The sequence below is a fragment of the Micromys minutus genome, assembly GCF_963924665.1.
Source record: "Micromys minutus genome assembly, chromosome: 14".
Lineage (NCBI taxonomy): Eukaryota > Metazoa > Chordata > Mammalia > Rodentia > Muridae > Micromys > Micromys minutus.
Window position 1 is genome coordinate 43,225,256 of NC_137983.1, and position 27,966 is coordinate 43,253,221.

Here is a 27,966-nt window from a genome sequence, read left to right on the forward strand (position 1 = left end):
TCAACTTCTGTATTGTCACTTTGATTTCATAATTTAAAATTAACATTTAGTAATACAACAAATATTTAGAATAATGGAAATTACTATTTTGCTTTAACAAATATTTAGAATAATGGAAATTGCTATTTTGCTTTATACCTATTTTAAAACTGGAAGCCACTCAGCAGCTAATAAGAACAGAAGAAAAAGTCAAGTTCTACCAGTCCAAATTACACCAAAAACAGCATTCTTCTTCTATAACTCATATAATCTTTTGGTTTTTGGTTTTGTTTCATCTTGAGACAGGGTCTCTATCCTGGAACAGAGATCCTCCTGCCTCAGCTTCCCCAGTGAGAGGCTCTAATGGGTTGTTTCTACTCACAGTTTTAATGTATTACCATTAAGTTATAAATGGTGATGGAGTTCTTAGAAAAAAATAACAGAACTCCACAGGATTCTAAGAACCTGAACACACCTCCACAGCACCAAGAAGGAAATGAGTAACAATGTTTACCTTCACAAAAAGCAGCTAGAATTGATAAGCATCTCATCTCTTTCCCAGAGATGAAAGGCAATACCGGAATTAGGCACAGTAACTTCAATAGAAGACCAATCTTTCAAACAAAACAGATCCTCCTTGAAAATTTTTTGTGGGTAACTACAAATTTTCGAGTGGCAGTGGCTGTTTTATTTGTCTGTCGATCATCCTGCCCCAAGAGAGCAAACAGTAGATTACAAAATTCACTATTTGCCAACAAACAAAACGTACTGCTTTCAATGACATTTTATATAGACATATACAAAAACTGGGGTAGAAGTATCTAGTTTCTGACTACAATTTGGGCATTTTCTCTCAATTTGTGAAACCTGTGGTAATGCAAACACAATTCAGACCACTATATAATAGCATTATCTCTCCAGACACTTCACAGATTTTTAAGTTTTCCTGTGGCTTTTTAAAAGACAATTTAAGATATCAAAGTTTATGGTTTGAAAGGAACTTCTACCAAGCCAGAGTTTGTAGCACAGACTTTTATCCCAGCATTTGGGAGGAGGCAGGTGGATCTCTCTGAGTTCCATACCTGTCTGGTCTACATAGTGAATTCCAGGACAGCCAGAACTACACCGTGAGACTGTCTTGAGAGAGAGGGGAGGGGGAGGGACAGAGGGAAGGAGGGAGGAAGGGAGAGAAGCAATGAACGAATGCCTATCACTTTGGTTGATGCTAAGTGAAAACTAAAGGCTATGGTATAGGAAACCTTCCCCTGAATGGCCTCCCAGCAGTAATGCTAATAAAACAGTTTTATCTACAAAAGCACCACAGTCTCTTCCTATGAGAACTAACATTCTGTATTAGTAACCTCATCTGTGGATCTTCACTAAAGGTACTTTCCAAGGTAGCCTTTCAAAAACAAAAAATACATATAAGCTGATGACTAATTTCTGAGTTTAAATGGAAAACCTACTTGCTCAAAAAATAAACAATTAAAAATTAACAAAAATAACAAGTGAGTTGAAAAGATGGCTCAGGCAATAAAGGTGCCCTCTGTCAAGTCTGACCATCTGAGTTCGATCCAGGTTGGGGATTCCTACAAGTCATTCACTTTATATTCTCATGTGACTTTACTTAGCTTTCAAAGACGCAAATCATATCTAGTTAGTGAAGTTTCCAGGATTCCCTGATTCTAGCACAAGCTCTCCTCCCAGCTCAGCCTCAGGTAGCTGGACTACCACAGCACTAGGTCTCAGATTTTGAAAGAAAAAAAATTTAAGTCTTTACTTTATGTGTAATGGGAATTGGGGCCTCTGGGTAGAAATGACTGTTGTACAACCTATAAATAAATATACTAAAAGTCACCCCACTGTACACTTAAAGAGAATTTTAGCCAAGTGTGACAGTGCATGCTTTAGGGGAAGATGTTGTGACAGACTGGAGAGGCAGATAGGAAGATCTCTGTGAGTTCAAAGCCAGCCTGGTCTACATAGCAAGTTCTAGGCTAACTATAGCTATATAGTGAGACCCTGTCTAAAATAAAAATTAATTAAAATTTAAAAAGAATGAATTTTAATAAACATAAATTATGTCTCAAAAACCTCCTACAACTAGACAAATTTTTCTCTTAAAAAATTAAGTATGTACATTTCACAATAAAATTTATATTATCCATCCAAAGACTTGCTGGCTTCAATGTACATGGTAACTGTGCTTAAAACAAAATGGTTTACACTTATCATTGAGGTCTAGTAATTAAAAGGTGAAGTAGCAGAAAGGGACAGACCAGAACAGAATCTGGACACAGTCACAAAAGCCAAGCCTGCATACAAGTGACTGGACGGAGGCAGCGCAGCAGAGCAGAAACAGCCAGGAAGGAAAGACACTGAGACAACTGCTCGCCACGCAGAGAAAGACAGGCAGCAGAGCTGGGCATGGTGGCCAGTTAATTCCAACACGCAGGAGGATATCTGTGAGTTCGAGGCCAGCCTTGTCTACACAAGAAGCTCTAGGACAGCCAAGGCTACAGAAAGAAACCATACATACATACATACATACATACATACATACATACATACATAGTGACGTCTCACCATACTGATAAACAATACACCATGTAGACTACAGAGCTATTATAAAAGGTAAAACAAGGGATGGAAAGTTGGCTAAGTAATTCAGAGCACTTGATGTGAAAGACCTGGGTCCGATTCCCATCACCCACATCTGGCTCATTACCTCCTTGGGCACCCAACATTCATGTGATGCCTAGATGCACAAGCAGGCAAATACTCATACACATAAAATAATAAAAATAAACTTTAAAAAAGCTTGTAAAAGGTAAAACAAAAATATTTAGGAAAAGCAGACTCACAACAGGAGATCTTTATTAGTGAGGATTAGAGATCTTTATTAATGAGCGTTGCAAAAGATATCCCTTTTTAAAAATTTTTATTGTGTTTTGTTGGATAGGGTCTCACTACATGGAATGACTGGCTTAAGTTCCGTATATAGACCAAGCTGGTCTTGACTCACAGACATCCATCTTCCTCTGCCTCCTGAGCTTCACTACCAGACTGCTTTTCATTTTCTGGGCATTATTAAGAACCCCTGTTGGAAGCTGGAAAGATGGCTCAGCAGTTCAGAGCACAGATTCCAGAGGACCTGAGTTCAATTCACACGGTGGCTCACAACCATGTGTCATGTGATCCAATGTCCTCTTCTGATGTGTCTGAAGACAGCTATATGTGATCACAACACTTTCTGGAGGCTTAGGATCAAGGCCAGAGGAGCAGGGTGGTCCACACAGCTAGCTCAGGCCAGAGGAGCAGGGTGGTCCACACAGCTAGCTCAGGCCAAAGGAGCATGGTGGTCTACACAGCTATCTCAGGCCAGCCAACATTACACAGTAAAACACTGTCTCAAAGAGATAAAAACAAAACAAAAACCAAAGAGATTGTAAGACAAATGGCTGCTTGCATCAGTCTGAGTTTTTAGAGGCATGTGACAGTGAAGCCCACCAGTGAGAAGACAAGCTGCAGTCAACACAGGCTCCACTCTCCCGTTCTCTCCCAAGTCCACCTACTTCCTCCACTCACTGCTTATGCTGGAAGATTCCTTACATTAATTAGAACGTGTTTCCTAACTCGTGTTCCTGTTTCCCTCATTATCCATCCCTGACCCATGCTTTACAGCATAAACAGTACTTAAAAACAAAACAAAAGACATATGTGGCTTGACTAAGAAATGTTCCCCAAAGACTCACTCATGTATTTGAACCCTTGACCCCCAGTTGGTGGCATTAGAGAAGGGTTAGGATGTAGAGCACTGCTAGAGAGAGGACATGGTGGGATTGAAGCCTCACCCCACTTCCTGCTTGCCCTCTCTGTCTCTGGTTGCTTCCTGGGCCATTATGGACATCCAGCCCTCTGGAGCTAAGCTAAAATAAACTCCTCCAAAGTTACCTTTGGCTGGAAGGATGTGGTTCAGAGGTTAAGAGCATTTCTTACTCTTGCAAGAGACCTAGAGTTGGGATCCCAGCATCCACATTTCCTATTTCAATCACAACCGTATTTCCTATTTCAGGGGATCAAATACCCTCTTTTGGCCTCTATGCATACAAGGTATTTACATTGCACACATACATGCATGCAGACAAAACATACAGATCTCATTAAACAAACAAAGCAACATTCAACCTTAATAGACTTTCTATGCCTCAGAACAAATCAAAAAAGTTGAAGCCCCTTGATATTGTGGCACCTGCCTATATAGTCAGAGACCTTCAGGTCTCCCATTTGCCCTCCACCATGTTACCATTTTTTTCTCTCGGCCATCACTCAGTCTTATGATTCTGTTCAGGTGTTAATTCATTCCAAGAGGCCTTAAAATGCCATTTGGGGTATGGTAACACATCACATAACCTCTAAAGCAAGGGCAAGTGCCTCCCCCTCTAACAAAGCATTCTACTTACATTCCACCACAACACTAAATACCTAGTACAGGACTACTTTAACATAAAGAAAGGAGTGTGTGCGCGCGTGCACACGGTGAGCATGTTCTCAAAACATCTACACAAGAAGGAACAGTAGAATACTTGACTACATCAATTCTGAGCACCAGCTGCTGTCAATTACCCTTTGTGGTCTGAGAAGGTCCAGGGAAGGCTCATGCCTGCGCCACCTTCCTTCCCATTCTGTTGTTGCTATAATGGGAAAGAAACCAAATGTTACAACCCAGCTACCCCCCCAGCCCCAATCTATTCAGATTTCTCTAAAGAACAAGTGTTTATGGTTAGACACTGAGCTAAGTCTAACAGTAGAGGGTGAAGACTCTGTCTTGGCCCCATAATCCTACGGCCTACAATGGGCAACAGTGGAGGTGGAGCTGAGTCCAGTCCCGATAAGAGTGCAGCACTTCCTGTGGAGTGCCTGCATTATGTCAAGTCCTGAGCACTAGAGATAAAAGATAAATGAGACAGAGTCAGTCCCTCCTGGCAGAAAATATCTAGGCTAAAAAGGTGAGATGTGGGCTATCAGACTTGTCCAGGCTGAGAAGAGCCGAACGGTTCTCTGAAAGCTGACAGTAGATAGCACTTCAAAGAATTTCAATTAAGAACTTTCAGAGCTCCTCAGCATTATAAATACCAAGTTGGTTTTTAAAATGTTCTTTCTTGAAATGCTGTGAAATCCAACTAGATGCATTTAATGAAAACACACCACATAACTGGGGATGGAAGGGTAGGTACCAGAAACTAAGGGGAGAATTAAGTGCATATTAAGAACACTGGAATAAATTCTCTTTGAAGACCTGCAGCTAACTGCAGTACCTGGTACAATATCAATAAATTAATCCTGACAGAAAAAAATACTAGGGAACACAGGACTGGGTTAACTATCAAAATATTTTATTACCATTAAGTGTAAGTGTTACTGAGAACCAGCAGATGTTTGTAACATGAATTAGAACTGATAAATTAGAACAGATTTGCTATGTGCACCTGTGGGTGGTACACGCTTTCCTGTATTACTCTACTTTTTATCTTCTGAGACAGGGATCTCTCATTGAACCTGACCAAAGAACTCCAAGGAATCCTACCTGTCTATTCCCAGTTTCAGGGTCACAGGTGAAACTGCTATACCTTGTTTTTATGTGGGTATCGGGTTTCCAACCTCAAGGCTTCATGCTTGTGTGGCAAACTACCAACTGGTCCAGCACCAGATTTGCTTTTTGTTGTTTGTTTAAGGCAGGCTCTCACTATGTAGCTTTGGCTGTCCTAGAACTCACTATACCAGGCTGGCTTTGAACTCACAGAGGTCACCTGCCCCTGCCTCCTGAGTGTGAAACCTCCTGAGTGTGGAATTAAAGGCATGCACCACCATGCCTGAGGAGATTTGCTTGACTTTGAAGAAGGCTCAGAAAGTATCTGCAGCATTACTTCATGCTCAGCACAAAGCACATTAGCAAGAATCAGATCACTATAAAACAACCAAATAAAATTTATCCCAATCATTTTTAAACCTTTTCAGTAACTTTAATATGCAATTTTATTTTAGCTGGTAATACTTTCACTAAAAAAGTAAAATTATGGGGGGGCTGGAGAGATGGTTCAGGAGTTCAGAGAACTGGCTGCTCTTCCAGAGTACCCAGGTTCAATTCCCAGCACCCACATGGCAATCTATAAAAAAAAAGCCAGTGGATTTGATTCCCTCACATGGACATACATGTAGGCCAAACACCAAAATGTACACAAAAATAAACAATAAATAAAAATTTTTAAAATAATAAAACTAGAAGGCATTTACTAAATGCTGAAAATAGGATGATGATGACCTGGTTCAATCCCTTGAAGCCACATGGAAGAGACAATCAATTACCAAAAGTTGGCTTCTGATCTCTACTCATGCAGGATGGCATGCACACACAAATAAATAAATGCAAAAAATGCTGAAAATACACAATATATGTCATCTAAGGGTCACTAACTAAAAAAAACCTTTTAAAATACTATTTATATAATCTTACACAACATGATATTCTCTACCATGCATCTAAGAACCACAGCATATATGAACTGACACTGTGCTACAATTCCTATTGCATACATTATGAAGTTCTGTCTTCTGTCATCAGTACTGAGTCACTATTAATGAGATTACAAGAAACTCATAATATTATCACTGATAAAAATATTAGAATCTTAAAAAAAAAATTAGAATCTTGACTCTAGTAAAATTAGTACCCCCCAGAAAGAAAAATGACTTTTGATATTAGGTACAAATTAATACAAATCATATTTGTATGTGTTTCAAGTGTCTTTCGCACAGCGTCACTGTTGACACACTGGCCAATACCTAAAATTCATGGTTGGTTGTTTTTTCCTTGAGACTGTCTCAGAGATCTTTTTGCCCATTTTTCCCTCCCAAGAACTAGGATTAAAAGAGTTTGACACCATGACCAACAAATATTGATGTCTTTAACATCCAAAACTAACTGTGGCTGTGCCTTCTTCTTCTATGGAAAAGAAGGAACTCTTGACAGAAATTCTTGGTAACAGCTACACAGGGTGGCATATGCTTTTAATCCCAGCACTCAGGAGGGGGCGGCAGAGGCAAGCAGATCTCTCTGAGTTCAAGACAGGGCTGCACAGTGAAACCCTATTCCAGAAAATGAAGCAAAGCCAACTGGCAAAAGCCCAGCTAATGTGCATGCTGCACTCCTGTCTGCAGCTCCAGCCCCAGCCCCACAGAGGAACACAGCAGCTGCGGAATGAGCTCAGACAGCAGGTAACAACTATGCAAACACACTATCCTGTCTTACTGCGCTGAGCCTAAATAATCACAAGGATCCTATGAATAAAGTGGTGCATGGAAGAGGGTTAGGGAGAACACTGAAGATAACTTTGTTGCTGACTTTGAAAATGAAGGAAGGAGTCAGGTACGGCTGTACACACTTTTAATCCCAGCAGAGGGAGACAGAGGCAGGCAGATCTCTATGAGTTTCAGGCCAGTCAGCTACATAGTGAGAACTTGTCTCAGAAAAATAAAATGCAAGAGGGCGGCCTGGAGAGAAAGCTCAGCAGTTAAGAGTACTTGCTGCTCTTGCACAGGACACTGCTTTAGTTCCTGGTCTCTACATAGGTGCTCACGACCATCTATAACTCCAGTTCCAGAGGATCAGACCCATTCTTCTTGCCTACTCCAACACTGCATGCATATATATGGTAGACATACATGCAGGCAAAGCACTCACATACAAAATAGAAATCTTTAAAAACTGCAGTGGAATGACAGAAGGCACTGTAGCACTAGCCTCTGGCTCGATACACACCTACACCAGTGAGTGGGACCACACACATACCCAGAGACACAATTATGAACAAGTTCCCTAAATAAAAAACTTCACATCTTAGATAACTGCTTCATCATTTAAGAATTTATAGGACTGGAGAGGTGGCCCAGTGGCTAAGAGCACTGTGACTTTTGTAGAGGATCTAGGTTCAATTCCCACCACCCATATGGAGGCTCACAACCATCTGTAACTCCAACTCCATGGGACTGACACCCTCCAGTAAGTACATGGTAGACAGGCAGACAGATAGACAGGCAGATATATATATGCAACACTCATATATAAAATAATTTTTAAAATGTTTGTATGGGGACTGGAGATTGATCTCAGTTGGTAGTTCTTGCCTAACACATAAAAACCCCTAGTTTTTAACCTCAGCAACCTATAAAACTGGGTGTGGTGGCACATACCAACTATCCCAGTGCTGGGGAGGTAGAGGTAAAAGGACCAGAAGTTCCAGGTCATTCTTGCCTACATAGTGAGCTCCTGAGGGAGGGAGAAAATAAAAGCAGGTGTACAGAAATAGGTGAGAAGAAACAAGTCCTTTCTACACAGATTACACTGACTGTCTGTTTAGTTTTTATTGTTGTTTTAAGAATAGGTCTCGTGTAACCTGAGCTATCTTCTAACATACCATATAACTGAAGATGAACTTAAATTTCAGATCCTCCTGCTTCCACCTCCCAAGTAAGGGATCATAAGCATGCACTAGTCCAAAATATACAAACACAGAGGAAGCAACTTACATTTACAACATTTTATCGCTGCTTCTCTGAGTTTGAGGCTTTCATGGTATACACAGCAGGTTCCAGGACAGCCGGGGCTACAGAGAGAAACCCTGCTTCAACAAAACAAAACAAACAAGCAAACAAAAAAATTAAAAAGAAACATTTTATTGCTTAGCAGTAGATCTGCTATTAATTCCATTGACTAAAAGAATTCTAAGGGCTGCCTTGTTTGGCCTCAGTGGGAGAGGAAGTGCCTAGTCTGAAGAGACTTGAAGAGCCAGGGTGGGGGAGATGCCCAGAGGAGCCCCCATCTGCTCAGAGGAGAAGGGGAGAGGGCATGGGGGAAGGATTGTGGGAGGGGATGACTAGGAGGGAGGCAGTGAGCAGAAATAAGTGAAACAGTTAAATTAAAAGAAAACTTCGGGCTGGAGGGATGGCTTAGTGGTTAAGAGCACTGACTGCTCTTCCAGAAGTCCTGAGTTCAAATCCAAGCAACCACATGGTGGTTCACAATCATCTGTAATGAGATCTGATGCCCTCTTCTGGTGTGTCTGAAGACAGCTACAGTGTACTTACATGTAATAAATACGTAAATCTTTAAAAAAAAATTCTAGGAGGGCTGGAGAGTTAGCTGGCTCAGTGATTAAGAGCACCGATTGCTCTTTTAGAGGTCAATGGTTCAATTCCCAGAACCATATGGTGGCTCAGAAACACCTGTAACTCCAGATCTGGAGGATCTGATGCCCTCTGCTGACTTCTGCTGGCACCAGGCATGCATGCTGTGTACAAACACATATGTAGGCATAGCATCCAAACAAAATAATAAAACAAATACATTCAAGCCAGCCTGATTTATATAGAACAAGTTCCAGGTCAGCCAGGTCTACACAAAGAAACCCTGTCTCAAATATCAAAACCAAAGTCAAAAACCAAATACATACATATATACATACATACATGCGTGAGTGTGTGCGTGCGTGCGTGCGTGCGTACATGTGGGTGTCCTGGGCTGGAAGAGTTCATCGTTCTTGTAGAAGAGCAGAGTTCAGATTACAGACCCCATGCCAGGTGGCTCCCAACTACTCTGGCTCCAGATGCCCTTTTCTGGACTATTCAGCATCTTCATGCACATATTCACACAAAGACATATAATACATAAAATTCAAACTTTTAAGGTCTTTAAGACTGTAGGGAAGGCATAAGCAGCAGCAGCCAATCCTTAGCTGCGTGACTGGAGTCAGAAGTTCAAACATAGCAGCCAGTGCTGGCAACCTTATCTCAGGGGGAAATTCAGTTCTTTCTACCCCCTTCTAAGCTCTACTGCACAGCACTATCCCTTAAACAACCTCATGAAAATATCCTCACATGCTTATAGAAATGAGGTTAGTCATGAACTCTGAAGAAATGGGTAAATACTGTGATGCAAGAGAGAAATCACCCTGGTATGGTACCACACACCTTTAATCCCAGCACTAAGGAAGCAGAGGCAAGTGAATCCCTGTGAGTTCAAAGCCAGTCTACATAGACTGGGGGGGGGTGGGGGGTGGACAGAGAGAGAGAGAGAGAGAAAGAGAGGGAGACAGACAGACAGACAAAGAGAGGGAAGGAGGGGGGGAGAGAGGAAAAGGAAGGGAAATCACCTACATGGACATGGAAGCAATCATACTACATGCTAAAGTGACAGGTAAATCCAAAGACGAGCAGAATGTTCAGAGTAAAAGCATGTGCTAGTAATGCTAGTCTTAACAGTCCTTTGCAAACACTTTTTATTTGGCTTGTATAAGTGACTTGCCTGCATGGATGTCTGTGCATCGAGTGCATGCCTGGAACCCTCAGAGACCAGAAAGTTGGGTTCCCTGGAACTGGAGCTATGGACAGCTGAGGGTCACCAAGTGGGTGCTGGGGATCAAACCCAGGTCCTTAACCATGGAGCTATCTCATTCACTGTCTGATATGTGGGAATTAAACCAAGTGATTCAGTACCTGAAATGACACCAAAGAATAGAAGATACCATTCCTCCAGATGTCCATATATAAATATATAGCTTGGAGTTTTATTTTGACATTAAATTAACTTTAAGGCTCAATAGTCTTCACATTATTTAATAACTTTTATTTGTAATAACAAACATTAAGTGAAATTTACATCCAATGCTCTTAGCTATATAAGCTTTTACAGATATAAAATCACCATGACTACCATACTGTCTTCATGACATCTTCAAAGTAATCAAAACATGTCCAAAGCTGTACATGTTCTCCTAATTTTCCTTTTTTACATTTACAAAAATTTAAACAACAAAAACACATTAGCTGTGCTGCTCCATAATCTGGTTAGCTGTGCTGCTGTCACCTTAAATATTTCCTTAAAAAGATACATTTGAAATTTCCCATACACAGTATGCTATGGTGTTGTAATGTAGCACTCGGGATTTGGAGGCTAGCCTAGCTACAATGGTGAAACCACCCCCCATCTCAAACCAAAGTGCTAGAAGAAAATTGGTTTTCAAAGAGACTATCCTATGTAAGGAGAGTGACCTTCGTGACATGGAGCATAATTAATTAATTAATGAGAAAAATTTAAACCTACATTTAAATTCAAATACCCATAAACCATGCTATTAAATTCAATGTTTTCACTTGATTATCATTTCAATAAATTATTCAGCATTTTAGATCATAGATCAGTTTTTTCTGACTAAACCACATTACTGTTTGACTACCTTGTAACAATACAATGGTTACTAATTAAATGCTGTTTCCCTTATTCACCCAGTTCCACCTCCACAATCTTTACTTTGTTCTTGACTACACCAAACAACAACAAACATGGTTACCACTTCAAGATGTGTATTAGATGTTTGTCCAGTTTCTTACCACAAGAGTACTGGCTCATACTGAAAGTTACTACAAACTAACCTATTTCTTTTAAAAAAAATTGATTGTATGTGCATGTGTGTGTGCCTGAGTGTGTGTGCTCAAGTGTATTATTTATACTCTATGTGTTAACACGTGAGTACAGGATCCTCTAGAACTGGGTTACAAGTGGTTGTGGCCATGAGGGCATTAGAGAGCAAACCCAAGTCCTCTGCAAGAGCAGTAAGCTCTTAACCACTGAGCCGTCTCTCTAGCCCCAACTAAGCCAACTTCTATCTGTCATCTTGTTCTACTCTCTTTAAAATCGCGTAAATGATAATAAGATAGCTTCTGAAATTAGTTCTTATCAACTTATTTTGAGATGGGTCTCACTATATAGCCTCGGGGATCCTGGAACCATGTAGAACAGGCTGGCCTTGAACTCAGAGATCCTCCTGCCTCAGCCCACTGAGTGCTAGGATTAAAAGTAAATCACCACATCCAGTTGGTTCTTAGATTTTATAAATGTTCAAATTTTAATTTCTTATACCTTGGATTCTGTTAGCCTCAAGTTAAAAAAAATAATTATGACAAAAATAATAGGTGTTTTAAAGTACTAATCAATGTATCAAACTAAAACCTGTAACTAAGTTTTTCATTTACTATAAAGATGATTAGGTGTTTTCTGGAGTTCTGTTTTGTTTTCTGTTTTGCTTCACTGGTTTTACCACTTCAGGACTTTAGGCTCTTTATATTCAAATTTTACATCGCATACTGGCTTCATCAGAACACCAAGCATTGGTGCAGTTAGATGCATGATGTTACAGTAACTAAAGTGAAAGTAAGTCTGAACTGGAAAGTTAACTTCTTGTTCATACTTGTACTAACATGAATTCTCTTACTGAGAACACCCACACAGCCTATGCAAAGATGCTGCTCCAACATTTCTTAACTTCTGTTAAGGCAGCCAAGTGAGTTCATCTCTTCATCCACTAAACATGCAATTAAATACAACCTCATTTGTAGAGGTTTTCCTTCTTTCTTTCTTCCTTCTCCCCCCCCCCCATCTCTTTTTTAAAGCTGAAAGTCAAATCTAGGGCCTCTTTATACACAGAAAAGCATTCTACTACTGAGCCACACCCTCAGACTCCAATATTTTATTTCTGTTTTTAAGAAGTGTGAATTACCAACAACAAGCCTACTATAGTCTGGTACTTTAGCACTTTGGTTTGAAGCTCCACAACTCTAAGTAGTCATTTCTTTTTTTCTTTTCTTTCTTTTTTTTTTAATTACATATAAATACACTGTAACTGTCTTCAGACACACCAGAAGAGGACATCAGATTTCATTACAGATGATTGTGAGCCACCATGTGGTTGCTAGAATTTGAACTCAGGACCTCTGGAAGAGCAGTCAGTGCTCTAACCACTGAGCCATCTCTCCAGCCCTAAGTAGTCATTTCTATTCATCAACAAGAGCACTGATCTTCAATGGTAAGGTAAAATGGTGATAGGAACTCAGATATCAACTTAGGCCCTTCAACTCCACTGCCCACCCAATTTAAGAGGAGGGAGTTGGAGAGATGACGCTGGTTGACAGCACTTGCTGCACAACCATGGTGACCTCAGTTTAGATCACAGCACCCACATAACAAGCTAGGCATGATCTCACAAATGTGTGTAATCTCAGTCCTGTGGAGGCACAAGCAGGAAAACACTGAAAGCCTGTTGGCTAATAGCCCAATAAGAAAAAGAATACAAGCTCCAGGTACAGGGAGAGACCCTGCTTCAGAGGAGACAGGCAGTAGAGAAAGAAACCCAGCAACTCTGTGCTTATGCACATAAGTGAATATACACATGTGTATGCATATGCCAACCCCCCAATACACACACAGTTTGCTAAACTGGCTTAAAGTAAACACACCTGCAGAACAAATACTAGGAAAAAGGTCAGTTAGATCAAAGCAAATCTCTTACAGTGAAGTAAATGGGGACAGTTTTTAAAATAAGGTGTTTATAAATCAAATCTGAATCAAATCATTTTACTTTACTCACTTAACTGCATTTATTTCTTTGTATATTGGAGGCAGAAACATGCATGTGCCACAGCACTTGTGTAGAAGTCACAGGACAGCTTGGGAAAAATTCATTCTCGCCTTTCCACCATGTAGAATTTCAGGGATTAAACTCAAGTTACCAGGCTGGGTAGAAAATACCTTTACCCAGTGAGCCATCTACTCAGGCTTTTTTTCCCCCCAGAGACAGGGTCTCACTGTCTCTCCTTGCTGGCCTGAGATCACTGTGTAGTCCAAATTGCTAGCCTACATACAGCTCACAGATATCTGCCTGCTTCTGCTTCCTGAGCACACCACCATTACCCAGAACCTGCACACTTAATCCCAGCACTGGGGAGGCAGAGGCTGGCAGATCTCTGTGAATTCTAAGCCAGCCTGGTTAACAGAAGCAGTCCCAGGACAGCCAGGGCTACACAGAGAAACCAAGAGTATGAACCGCTATGTCCTGCCAGTGCTTGTTTGTTTAAGATGTGCTCTTCCTAAAATGCCTGAGCTGGTCTTAGACTCCGATAGTCAAGGGATCCTTCTGTCTTTGACTCCGAAGTATCTAGAACCATGGCAGTCACCTCCACTTCACCTGCACTTGGAGAGCAGAGAGAATTACAGGACAACCAAGATTACACCAAGAAACCTTGTCTCAAAAATGACAAATGTGCATGTCCTTGATGCCAGCACTGTGGAGGCAGAGGCAGGAGGATCAGCCTGATCTACTAAGCTAGTTCTAGGATAGCCAGCTCTACAGACACAAACCCTGTCTCAAAAATAAACAAACAAACAAATAAGCCAATTGATTAACTAATTTGGCTTAAGAGCCAGCCAACTGGCCTACTTATCTGAATGCATTTGTGTGGACATTTAGAAAAGGCTGTCAGTGCTGATGCCATATTACCAGCCTTAAGAGCAGTAAAGTCTTTAGGGTCCACAAAAGTGACTATGATACTGCAATGCTAAAAAGCTATTAAAACTTCAAATTAAAAGTTCACTAGTTCTGGGATATAAATACTTGAGAGAAAAGGAGAATCTAGGTTTCTGACATTCCCTGATGGTGGGTCATGTGTGTTTGTGCTTTGGATGTTTTTATAAAGTATATAATAAAAATAATCCATGTTGGGCTGGAGAGATGGCTCAGTGGTTAAGAGCACTGACTACTTTCCAGAGGTCCTGGGTTCAATTCCCAGCAACCACACAGTGGCTCACAATCATCTGTAATGGAATCCAATGCCCTCTTCTGGTGTGTCTGAAGAGACAGTACACTCACATCCATAAAATAAATAAATAAATCTTTTAAAAAAATAGTTTTAGGCTGAAGAGATGGTACAGCCGCTCTTCCAGAGGCCCAGGGTTCAATTCCCAGGACCCATGTGGTGGCTCACACCTGTCTGCTCTAAGAGACCCAACATCCTCACATATACATATATGTAAGAAAAATGATCAATGCACATAAAATACAAAAATAAATTTTGAAGTAGTAGTTTAGAAGTAGTCTGAAATCCAAAAACCTACTTTATATTAGATGATTAGTCTTTTTGGTCTTAGGCATTGAGGAAATTTCAAAATCTCCCAGATTCAGTTAAACAATTATATTGTGCTTTTAGATTAATTTTTAAAATGGAGTTATTATGGGGGTATTTATAAAATAAACCAAGAAGGCACCATGTAAAATGTTATTATATAGCTTGAATACATAATTCTTTTTCATTTACCTATTTGCTTTCTCAACATATCTTAATGATGACTGAGATCGTGTCTAATGCAGCTTTGATAATGAATGTCTACAAACCCCAAAGGCAGAGGTAATATAATCAGGAGTTCAATACCAGTCTCTCCCACATGACAGGTTGAGGCTAGCCTGTCTCAAATAGAAAAAAAAAAAAAAGAATCTGGATCTAGTTCAGTGTAGTATTGCATACCTAGAGCTCTGCATTTGGGAAGTAGAGGCAAAGAAGTAATTTTTCAAGGCCACTCCCAGATACATAGGAAGTTCACTGGAGGCCAGCCTGAGCTACTGGAGACCCCATCTTACAAAACAAACAAAAAGCCATGACTATAATTTTTAAATAAGCTAAGAATCCTCTTTCAATCTTGTTAATGTCAGATGTGCTAGAGGAGAAACAACACACATCCAGTAACATTTTCTAAATCACAAAATTTTAAATATGCCACACTAAATAGGTATTACACCTAACATGGTAGCATTTAAGAAACTTACTATGGGGTTGGGGATTTAGCTCAGTGAGGCCCTGGGTTTGGTCCTCAGCTCTAAAGGAAAATTTTTAAAAAAAGACAAAATAACAACAAAAAAAAAAACTTACTATGTATTTCCTAAGGTTAATAGTAAAAATGAAAATGAAACCGTAAGCTTTTCAAATATACTAGCTAGGACCAGCCAGATTGTTCAAGGGGTCAAATGCTTGCCTAGACAGTCTGACTGTCTGAACTTGAACCCGAAAGTGTTCCACTGACCTCCACATACACCCGCACCTGCACAGATACACACGCACACAATAAGAGAGACATTTTTAAAAATTAGGTCACTTTAGAACATCTACATGGTATATTTACTCTTTAGTTTTTTAAGATTAAATTCATTTGTGTCTGTGTAGTTCAGAGGACAACTTACAGGAATCAGTTTTCTTTTTCCACCATCTAGGTCCCAGGGATCTAATCGGGTTGTCCTCAAGCTTGGTGGCTAGTGCCTTTACCTGATGAGCCATCTCAGCCATCTTATAAATATCTATGAAAAGATTATTCTAAAGAAATAAAACTCATTAGTTATTTAAAAACTCAAAAGGTAGATAGATGTGTTTATTAACAAAAAAATCATTTGAATTGCTTCTTCAAAAATGCTTTTTTCTCTAATGTAAAATTAAAAACAGCCATGCAGTGAAAACAGATTTTTGTGAATAACAACTTCTAAAGCTTTTAAAGCTTTAGCAACTTTAATTTCTTGGGACTGCTGTGCTAGTCACGGTAGAGCAGTGTGCATGGAATAAAGACTTAAGTTTGGAATCATAGAATCATAGAATACGTTTTCTTTTGGTAGATTCACTTAGAACTATTTCAAGATTGATCCATGTTGTGTTTATCATTTATTTCTTTTTTAAAATTATCAGTATATGTAGCACTGTATATGTGTAACACAATGTGTATGTGTTGGCGTGTTTGTGTGTGTGTACTGTAAACACATGCGCTGTTTTCTGATACAGTCTGACTGTTTTTAATCAGTTTGACCCCAAACCTGAGCTCCTCCTAAGTGGTGGGATTCTAGGTTTTTACCACTTTTGGCTTCATATATAACAATTCTTGATAATTACCTATTTCTGGACTCTAGTCCACTCATCTAACTTTATGCCAATAAAACATAATCACTGTGGCTTTATAACCTTAGAAAGGTAGATAAGTCCAGGCTCAAGAAATGGCTCAGCAGTTAAGACACTGCTGATCTAGAGGACCTGGTTTAGTTCCCAGCACTCACATGGCAACTAACAACTGTTTGTAACTCCAATCCCAAGACAACCAACACCCTCTACCCTCCATGGACACTGCACACACAGAGTGTGTAGACATATATTCAGGCAAATACTCATACACATAAAAATGTTAATCTCCAAAAAAATTGAAATAATAATTTTAATTTCTTTTGTGTCTACAACAGGTGAGGCTCTCTTTTTGTTTTAAGAGACTCAATATGTTCAGCATAGTGGCACAAAATTGTAATGCTAGCAGATGAGAGGTTAAGGTAGAGAAAGTCATGAGTTAGGTATGCTGGCCTGGGCTACACAGTGAGGTCAAGTCAATCATTTAATATGAAGTTGTGGCCACCTATTTTTTTTTATAGAAAAAATAATTAAAAGAAATCAACAGTGTCTCTTAAGATGTTTTTGGTTTTTTTTTTTTTTTTTTTTTTTTTTTACTTTAATACAGGGTCTCTATTACAGAGTTCCTGGCTGTCCTGGAACTCACTATGTAGACCAGGCTGGCCTCCAACTCACAGAAATCCACCTGCCTCCACCTCCACCTCCAGAGGACTGGGATTAAAAACATGAACCATCATGTCCAACCTGAGATATTTTTAAAAGTATTGTTTTTAATTAGGTTTTTTTTTTTCAGCTCATTTAAAAAAGAAAGAAAAAGAACATTTGACCAGTGTCTCAATTTTACTTTGGGGCCAGGACTGGATTTCTGATTTTTTTCCCCCTCATTGCTAACTATTTCATTGACAATTTTATTACAAGGGGAAATTTTCTGCCAATACCTATTCCATTACACAAAACACAAACTTCAACATAGGCTGGATATAATCCAGTTACACATAAAAACACTCTGTCCATATGCTGCCTGTCAGAAAATGAAAAACGTGGAACATGACAATTGCCTCATGCAACTCCCTGGGACTCGGTATACCCACACTGCCTGACCTCAGCACAACCCTTCACCTTGAACTTGAAAGAACAGATCAAATACTTTCACAGTAAGGAAATAAAGTAATAAGGTGGCACCAAAACCTTGCTTGTACTTAAACTTTATAGACCTCAGGTTTTTTCTCCTGTAAAATAAGGTAGATTGGAACATTTATCCTCCATTCGGACAGACTGTTAGGAATGTAGTCAAAATCATTCTTTTAACAGAAAAAAAAAGGTTAATTTAGCTGGACCTGAGGTGCACACCTTTAATCAATCACAATCACAACACTGAGGAGGCAGAGGCAAGTGATCAATCACTATGATTCAAGGCCCAGCCAGAGCTACTTAATAGAGACCCTGCCTCAAAAATAAACAAACAAAATGGTTAGTTTAAGTGGCAGTATTTTACCTAAGTCTCAAATAAAAGTTAGAGGCCCACATGTCTGCAAAATAAAACAGAAAACTAGTCAGGGCTGTGTGCACATAATCTCAGACACATGAAAGACTCAAGCAGGAAGACAACAACTGGAAATAAAATAATGAAGGCCAAGGTTTAGCTCTGGCTAATATAATATAGACCTGGGTCCTAGAATTAATGTGAGTCCATTCTATATATCTAAGTAAATCCACAGAAACTGCTAAGGACACTCAAGACACTTCTAACTAGTTAAACTGATAACTGGGGACACTAATCTTTTAAAATATTTTAAAATAACAAGCACATGTTATTTTCAAGTTAAATTAGAAGGAGCTAACAGAAACAGTTTGCTTCTCTGGGTTTTATAATTTAAAATACCTACAATACCAGCTTTGTTATTTAAATATTTAATAACATCTGTAACATTATCTAACCTGTTTCTGCATTTGCAAAAAGCAGTTAAAACTAGAGTCTCAGAAAACTGTTGGGAAGATAAAAAGAAATCATAAATGTATGTAGCATAGTACACCACAAGAGGATAACTATTAACTGTTAAATTATGATTATTATTTAAAATTCCAGAAAATATTGCCTTTAGAGTCACTTTGGACAGTTGGAACAAAAATAACCAATTTTGTGGGCAATTAGCTTCCTTCATTTGAAACTCTTTTAATCTAATCATTACGAGACCATCTGTTAATTTGTCACTCAAAAAAAGGGGGGGGGCGTAGTTTAGTTGGTCCCAAGGTGGGACTCCCAGCACCAATAAACCAGGCACGTTAGCACACGGTTATATCAGCATGCTCAGATGAATGAGAAATCAGAAGTTCAAGGTCAGCCTCAGCTATACTGAAAGCTTGAGGCCAGCATGGGATATATGAGACATCTCAATAAATAAGTTTTTTAAAAAGGTATCAGGGTCAGAGAGACAGCTTGGTGGTTTAAAGCACTGTCTGCTCCTCCAGAAGATCCAGGTTCAATTCCCAGAAACCATATGGCAGCTTACAACCATCCATAATTCCCATTTCAGGGGACCTGTTGGCCTCTCCTGACCTCCAGTAGACACCAGGCACAAATGTTGTACACAGACATACATACATACAGGTAAAAACACTAATACACAAAAAAGAAAATAATTTTTAGAAAATTTTAAGTACCATGTGTGCAGAGGACAAGCACAGTAGTAACCACGGAGATTTGATTCTGTGTGTTTGGTAAATACAGCAGCCTTGCTGGAAACCTGTCCAAGGAACGCAGACAGAACACTCTAAGAGGGCTCATTTGAGCTTCCAAATAGATATTCTCTGTTGTAATATACAGCTGCTCATTTTCCTAAATGTGATGGCACTGGCAGTTCATGCAAGTAAGTCTACCAATTACAAATAATATGTCAACCAGGAGAGAAACACAAATAAAATGTCTCTATCAAAATAGATAAATTCCAAGTACATGCTGAATGACTTTGAATGGAACTTATCTTTAGAATTAAAAAAAAAAATTTCAGGCTATATATTATCAATCAAAATACACCAAGTTATGAATCTGACATTTATTCCAATTCTAATCTCAGAAAGTACCATTCTAACACCATTAAATTTCAGTTTTCCACCAAATTCTATAAAAACCGAGAGAACATTACTATTAAGACTTGTATGTAGTACAAATGGACCAAGCCCACTGTATAGTTAGCAGGACTTGCTGGTATTAGAAAACAGTTCCAATACTAACACATAGCTAAAGTTTGGATTACCACAATTACAATCATTTTAAGCAAAGTGCATAATGAATCCTTTTCAATATGAACAGAAAATAGATTTCACCCAATACCAATTTATCTACTTTGTCAGGACTCAGACCCTAAGTCTAAATTCAGATCAAACAAGTAGTTATATCTGAATACATTAAGAAATTGCTGGCGCTTTCATGAGAGTGACAGAACTTCCCATCCACCCACCCCCCAAAAGCTGGCAACTCAGTAAGGATCTGAGGATTACATGTGTACTTCACAGATCACAGTGATGAACTGGCATTTGGAGACTGTATTGAACTAGCTACATGAAAGCAAAGGGCTGAGATGAAAAAAAAAGCTAATAAAAAAGCATTATTCATAACAACATGCATATTACCAGGAACATCTCTAATTTTCCAAAATTCTAAATTCAGCAAGCAGATGATCTACAACAGGCTGATTTTCCCCACCCCTTTCTAAGAGTGCCCCAAGTAAAATAGCCAACGCAATTTCCTTGTTTACTTAAAGAATTGGAAAAAAAAAAAAAAAAAAAAAAAAAAAAACATGTTGACTTGCTTCTGAGGTGTGGGAAACCAATCAATATTTAAGACTTTTCACAGTCAAGCTTGGAATATGGTAACAATGATTTCTTTGGTTAGTTAAAAAAAAATCTAAATTTTAAATTTATAAAAAGGGTTAAATTTTACACTGCAGTTTATCAGTATGCCCTTTCTTGCAACCAGAAGGAAAAGGGGAAAGAAAGGAAGAGGCAGCAAAACACACAGATGGGAAACATCGCCGCGTCCTTCCGTGGTTATGAGTAATTGTAAATGACCCAAGAGGTAAGAGAAGTTCATGAATAGAAGGGGAGATGTAACAATGTGAACTGTCGGCTCCTGATTCACGCAGATGTCGTAGAGGAAAAGGAATTTATTTACACTGCAGTGCCTGGTAGCAAACATGGCTGCCCCTGCCCCCTTTAAATCTGAATAGTCTTTACTCCCTCACCAAAACCATCAAATTATGGCCATGTCTTTCCCTGCCTCCCTACCATAACACAAACACATCTCTTCTCTCAGAACTGTAACACCCACACCTCCTCATTTCACAACAATCACAACCCCATAAACCACTAGCTTCTCTATTTCTCTAGCCTTGAAATACAAGACAGAATACACACAAATATAGGAACAAAAGGCTTTCCCTTCTAACACTTCAATAACAATCCTTCTTTTCCTCACACTCTGTGCTGCCTGGTCGATAATTCTCATCCCTTCCAACACTCAGCTAATGTCCTTCCCTAGCCCAATCGTATGTCTTTCAGTTTCCTGCGTCTATTTCCTATCCTCCTCTTGCATCCTGACACGATCATTTTTCATCCCTGTTTCCTAATTTTATCTTTTCCTCCACTTTGATTCACTAGTTTCTCCCCTTGATTCCCAGAAGATGTCTCGCTTCTCCATCAACCCTATCCCTTTCCCCCAACTCTTCTAGTTTCCACACTTCGTTCCAGACCGACCCTGATTTGCATTAGATCGCTAATGTCCAAATCTAACTCTTCTCTTTTCCTACCCCTCCCCCGTTTCCATCCTTATCCCCGCCCCCATCCCACCTCTACTCCCAATTCCCAGCTCAGCACCACTACATCACATCCCAAGCCTACCTGCCCCACCTCCCAATTCCTTCCACACCCACCTTACCATCTGCTCTTCCTTCCCCGAACCCTCTCAGGCCATCAGCGGACCCTTCTCTTCCAGGGTCTCACTCCTTACGGGTGCCTGAGTCTTTTAGGTCGCCCCCACCCCAAGGATCCTCCTCAGCCCTGACGCGCAACACACACGTACACAAGCACTTTACCTTCAGTTTGTTCCATTCTAACCCCCCTGCCGTGTCAGTACGATCACAGGAGAGACACGGAGGCCCGAAGTGGGGCTGGGTTGCCGGCAGCTGCCGGGACCGCGGGCGCAGGAGACGGAACCGAGCTAGGCCGCATGAAATCCTCGGACTAGATTTCCCCCGCGCCGAGCACCCCTGCCATGGCGGCCGGCACTGAGGAGGGCCACGGCCCGGCCGGCCGGGCTCGTTTGCGGGCAGACGGAAGGCTGCGGGCGACGCGGAGCGAAGGGGAGGCGGCCGGACGGGGGTCGCCGCGTAGCTGCTGCTGCCGGAGAGGAGCCGGAGGCTGGCGGACCCGAACCGCAGCGGGGTCCCGGGGCTCCAATCAAAAGCTGCACACCTCTCCCAGGCGCCCGGCACCCAGCCCCGACCTCGGCCTCCGTCCGGATCTCCGCGCCAGCTCCCGCCGCCGTCGCCGCCGCCGCCGCCTCCGCGCACAAAGCCCCCCCGCCCCGTTCGGCGCCGCCGCCGCCAAATTCTAGGTCTCTCATTGGCCAGAGGCCGCGGCGCCTGCCGGGAAATGCAGTCCCAGGCCGGGCGCTGAGAGCGAAGGAGGAAGAGACTTGTCAGCCACGGAGAGGAGGGGCGCGCGAGAATCTGGAGCAGACGCGAGACCGCAGGCGATGAGGCAGAGGGACAGGAAGGGCTGGTGCGGAGGGGCAGCCAGGTCGGGCCTGCGAGGCTAATACTTACTAAACGGCAGCACGTACTAGACGCTATATGGTATTCAAGTGGCCCTGCTCTACAATTCCTAGATGTTAGGAAGAACCTAATGACCGGTACGCGATGACGCAGACCGGGGAGTGCCGAGGCTCTGTAGTCGCTGACAGTCTGACAGCTGTCAGCAGAGCGCCCTGGCCCCCACGTCCCAGACACGGGGCAGCACGTTAGGACGAGAGCCTGGGCCGGGCAGTCTCCCTCTCTGCCACGGTGAGAGACGGGTGGCTGCCAGTTTGAAAGCACTGAGGGTGCGGGGCAGAGTCCGCGTCCGGCTCAGAAGGCACCCGGACCTCCCGGGCAGGCAGTGGACCCGATTGCCCTCTTCCTGCCCGCACCGGGGTACAGAGGCTTGTGGGTAACCAGGAGGAGGACGTCAGCGCGACTGCATCCCGGGCCCCGGGCCACAGCGAGGACTGCGGGCGGGTCACGTGCCCCGGTCCTGCGCTGCTCCGAGCCAGACCGCCGCACCGAGTGACGTGGGGGTATTTGTCCCAGAGCGATCACCCGAGAGTGAGAGGAAGAAGGCAGTCCTCTGCAAACCCCTAGCCCTCCCCATTCTAGGAAATACGAGTAATACAATGACAGGGCTGGGTAAACATTCTTGAAGGTGTGTGCAAATCTTGGGACCGGGTGGTAATTACTTACTTAAAACGTCCGACCCAGAGACGTGAACTTACAAAAGAAACAGACACAGACGTAGGGATCAAATGAGGAAACTGATACACACTCTTGCTTTCTGTTCTGAGAATTACTACAAAGTGGCATCCTCCTCTCCTAGAGACTACAGTGCTTGAGCTATTTGCTACCATTACGAGAAATTCGTGGTTTCAAATACCGCCTCAGAAGTGTTTTTAAGATTTTATAATTTCACGTTTATGAATGCTTTGCTCATATATATATATATATATATATATATATATATATATATATATATATATATATATATGTTTATATATATGTGCGCCCTGTGCATGCCACGTCCCTGAGGAGGTCAGGAAAGCTGTCAGATCTACTGGAACTGGTGTTATAGATGGATGGTTGTAACCTCTTGGTGCTAGGAATCGAACCCTTGTACTCTGCAAGAACAAGTGCTCTTAACCATTGATCCACCATCTCTCCAGCCCACTACCTCAGAATTTTAGAAAAATCTCTGCAGTTTACTGCACTAATGCCAAGGGTGACTGTGAAAATAATTCCATTGATGGTGATGTTATTATTATTATTATCATATTTTTCGCTTGGGTTTCTTTTCGGTTTTTGGAGACAAGAGTTTCTCAGTGTAACAGTCCTGGATGTTCTAGCACTCCCTTTGTAGACCAGGCTGGCCTCGGAGATCCACCTGTCTCTGCTTCCGTAGTGCTTGGATCAAAGGCATGCACCATCATCACCTGAATAAGGTTTTTGTTTGTTTGTTTTGGGCTTTTTTTTTTTTTTTTTTTTTTTTTTTTTTTTTGTGAGACAGGGTCCCTAGCTCTTCTGGAACTTTCTGTGAAGACCAGGTTGGCCTCAGCCTAACATAGTTTCTGCCTCTGCTTGCCAAGTGCTATGATTAAGATGTGTGCCACCATGTAAGGGGCCAACAGTATTGATTTTTGTGTTATTTTGTGTTACTGATTTTGTGATATTGTGTAAATATCAAAGGGGTATTTGTGGGAGCTAGTTCCAGACTTTCATATGTTACAGGGCTTAAACCATGGTTGTCAGTGTCACCACAAGCACCTTTTCAGATGAGCTACCCCCTTAGCCCACTTTACTGCTCATCTGTACAGGCTTGTTAAACCCAGGTTGGTCTTGAACTCATGAAGATTGTCCAGCCTCAGCCACCAGGATATTAGGATCATAAGCATAAACTACCACTCCCAGCTAATCTGTAAACTATTTTCTATTTATGTTTACTCATTTATTTTGAAATGGGGTTTGCTATGTTGCCCATGCTACAACTGGATCCAGCGATTCTCCTTCCTCAGTTTACCCTACCCACTCAAAGAGATTACAGGCTGGGACTACTAAACCAGTCTTTTCACTATTTTAAGCCTATCCTTTGTGTATTACTACAACTAAAAGGAGCCAATATTGCTTTTATAAGGCAAATTTATAAATAAGAAAGGTGACTAAGGGAGTGACGTGAACGGAGCGTGATCCTGCCCCAACCTTCCTGCTTTCTTCCTCCTGAATTGCTCTTACTTTTTTGATCAGCCATCTGAATTTCCCATTTCAGGAGCTCAAAAACGTCCTTAGAGGTTTTATTTGGGGGAGATAGGCACACATAATACTTCATGTTTTCATCATCTGACATATTCTGAGGCTCAAAACATGTTTTCTCTTTTCAACAAATAGCAAACGAGCAAAATTTTTATCAAGACAGAAACAGAATAGGTTGCTCCAAATTATGGTGGTAAAAATATATTCAATTTATCTTAAACACCAAATTGTCAAACCTAATAAAGTATACAGGCATGGAGAAAGTATTCATTGTTTAAACAAATGGGTTTCATAAGGGTTCTTATCCCCCGCCCCTTTCAAATAATTGGATTGTTAACTTGTGACCATATTAGAAAATCTACTTTATGTTTCAAATACTGGGTACGGGATAGTTCATATGGCTTATAAATATTTAATAAACTTTCCTGGACCTGTTTGTGAATTAATATAATTCATAGGTAAGAATTTGTCCAGTATAAGATCTCATTGTAAAATAAGAATGTTTTTTTGCATGCAATCAATATGAAAATAATTCTTGTAGAGCTTAGAATTTTCAGGGAGAGAAAACAAAAGGAGGAAAGTTTTAGCCTGGGACAGGGGTGCACTTCTTTAATCAGGAGCCAGGAAGATCTCAGTGAATTCGAGGCTAGCCTGGTTTACCCAATGAGTTCCAGGCCAGCCAGGGCTACATAGTTAGACCCTGTCTCAAGGCGGGAAAGGAGGAGGTTAAGTTTTGAGTCTTAAAGATCAGACTGAAACGAAACCCCTAGTGGAAAATTGCTTGACATGCACAAAGAGACCCCTAGTGGCCAAACTGAAAAGTTTTGCTCATTTTAAGTAGTCCATTTGGTTTAGTTGAACTATACGTGTGTGTGTGTGTGTGTGTGTGTGTGTGTGTGTGTGTGTGTGTGTGTGTGTGTGTGTGTATTGGATTAAAAACGGCCTCTGTTTTTTTCTTTTCTTTTTTGGTTCTTTTGAAACAGGATCCCACTGTGTGGCCCTGGCTGTCTTGGAACTCACTTTGTAGGCCAACGAGACCTTGAGCTCACACAGATCCGCCTATCTATTAAGTACCAGGATAAAAGGCATGCTCTACCACACCCAGGCCTCAAAACTTATTCTATTCTGTACAGCTTATAATTTTATCATTAGAGTTCTCAAAGAGAGAGGTTGAAGAAAGCTTGAGCCAAGCATGATGGTACATGCTTTTACATCTGAGCAATTCAGAGGACCAGGTAAGTGAATCTCTGAGTTCAAGGCACACATTATATGGTCCACATAATGAGATCCAGGCCATTCAGGCCTACATACTGTAACCCTGTCTCAAAAATAAAAATAAACAAAAATATCTAAAGAGTCAACGTTGGTTGTAGTGGTACACGCTTGTAATCCAAGCACTGGGAAGGCAGGCAGGAAGTTCAAGGGTTCAAGACCACTTTCTGCTACCTACTGAGTTCCAGACCAGCCCGAGTTATGTAAGAGTCTCAAAGAACAAACAGAAATTGAGAAATTCTATTAAAAGCTAAATAAACAAATAGAAATAAGAATTTTTTCAGAACTTTAACTTTCCAAAGATGGCTTAGTTGCTTGCCCTAGGAAGTCTCCTCAAACTCGCAATGTCTATCTTATTTAACAAGTACTCTAGAATATATTTTGAATGTTGAGATTTCTACACAAGTAATGATAAGTGACATGAAACCAATTTCTTAGAAAATCAAATTCTGGATGAAGATTTCAGAAGCATCCCAGTCTTAGACCCCGCAGAAGGTGTTTTCTTTCTCAATGCTGCCCCTTCTGCCACCAGAACCCCACAACCTCCTCCGCCAAACCGAGACCTCTAGGCAATTTCGGCGTTTGAAGGGTGAGAAACGGAAACATCAAAGCGATGTCATTAGTGACTCCAAGATGGGTTACAAAGGCCTTATTCTGGTAGAGCCTTCATTCAAGGAGTTCTCGGGAAGCTAGCCAGACTACAGAATGACGGAAAGGACGCAGCTTTGGTCCTATTGTACAGACGCTGCTAAACTAACTCCAACCCAGAAGTGACTTCGCGGGTTCGTGCGGGGACCTTGCAGCCTTCCGCACGGCTACCGTGAAGGACGCGAGCCCGTCCCAGGATTTGAGAGCTCATTGGATGGTAGTGGCGTCACTCGGAGTGACGTCACAGGGCGAGGCGCAGGAGGTGGCACCATGGAGACTGGGCTTCCGGCCCCTCTAGCTGGGGGGCGGGGAGGAATTGGGAAGGTTGGGTTTGAGGCCTTAGTCACTTCGCAGCGGACGCGGTCTCCCTCGGCGTCTCCCGTCAGCCCCCGACCTGTCCCCTAAATTTTGGACACTCTCCCCTACGGTGTACCTAATCCCTCTCCAACAATCCCCAGACCCACTACAGTCCTCCCCACATTCCGCGGACGCCACCGGCCGAGAGCCGAGGGCGCCTTTTGCACTGGTGCGGCGAGCGCGGGGTGCAGAGGTAACCCCGCAGCGCTGGGCGTGGGGTTCCCTGAAACGCCGGGCCGACTGCCCGGGAGTGGCCCGGGGCCGAGGGCTGGGGAGCCTCCGCAGCAGGCCCGCCCCCCTTCCTGAGGAACGCCGTCCGCAGTGGGGCTGGTTTCCGAGGTGCTGAGCCGGGTTCCCGATGTTAGCTTCTGTAGCGGAGGTTTCCATGGGATGGGGGGGCGGGGGGACCTCCTTCCGGCACGATTGCGAGAGAGCAGAGTTATGCCAGTAGCTGAAAAGTGGCTGGGGTGGAGAACGGTTTTAGTTAAAGGTACAGAGCTTAGTTCGGACTCTGGAGATTCAGTAACCTTAGGATGGAATCCGTTTGCATCTGCGCTTGAGCTATCAGTAGGTACCATTATGTCTTCGCTGTTCACACATGAAATTAATGAGAAATTTTAGACTTTTGGGTTGGTGGTAGATGACTTCAGGATGTTTACTTTCTGCTTGTATTTTCTGGTTACAGATAAAGATGTCTTTCTCCTTTTAACCGTCGCAGCACATTATTAGACACTATTGACCAGAAATTAAAAAAAAAAAAAAAAAAAAAAAGCCTTTGGAGGCCATATCGTCTTCACGATCAGGACCCATTTCCGTGTGTTGGGATCGAAAAAGTACCATTTTC

The 27,966-nt window shown here is 41.6% G+C and overlaps 1 protein-coding gene across 2 annotated transcripts in view; it reads right to left on the reverse strand.

Moving 5' to 3' along the window:
* Positions 1–22,313, reverse strand: part of NSD3 (nuclear receptor binding SET domain protein 3) — a gene marked incomplete at its 3' end in the record, with an annotated part of 101,636 nt that extends 79,323 nt beyond the window's left edge. For both annotated transcript variants that reach the window (XM_080929009.1, XM_080929008.1), the window contains exon 1: positions 21,885–22,313. The remainder of the gene's footprint in view (positions 1–21,884) is intronic.
* Positions 22,314–27,966: the final 5,653 nt, after the last annotated feature.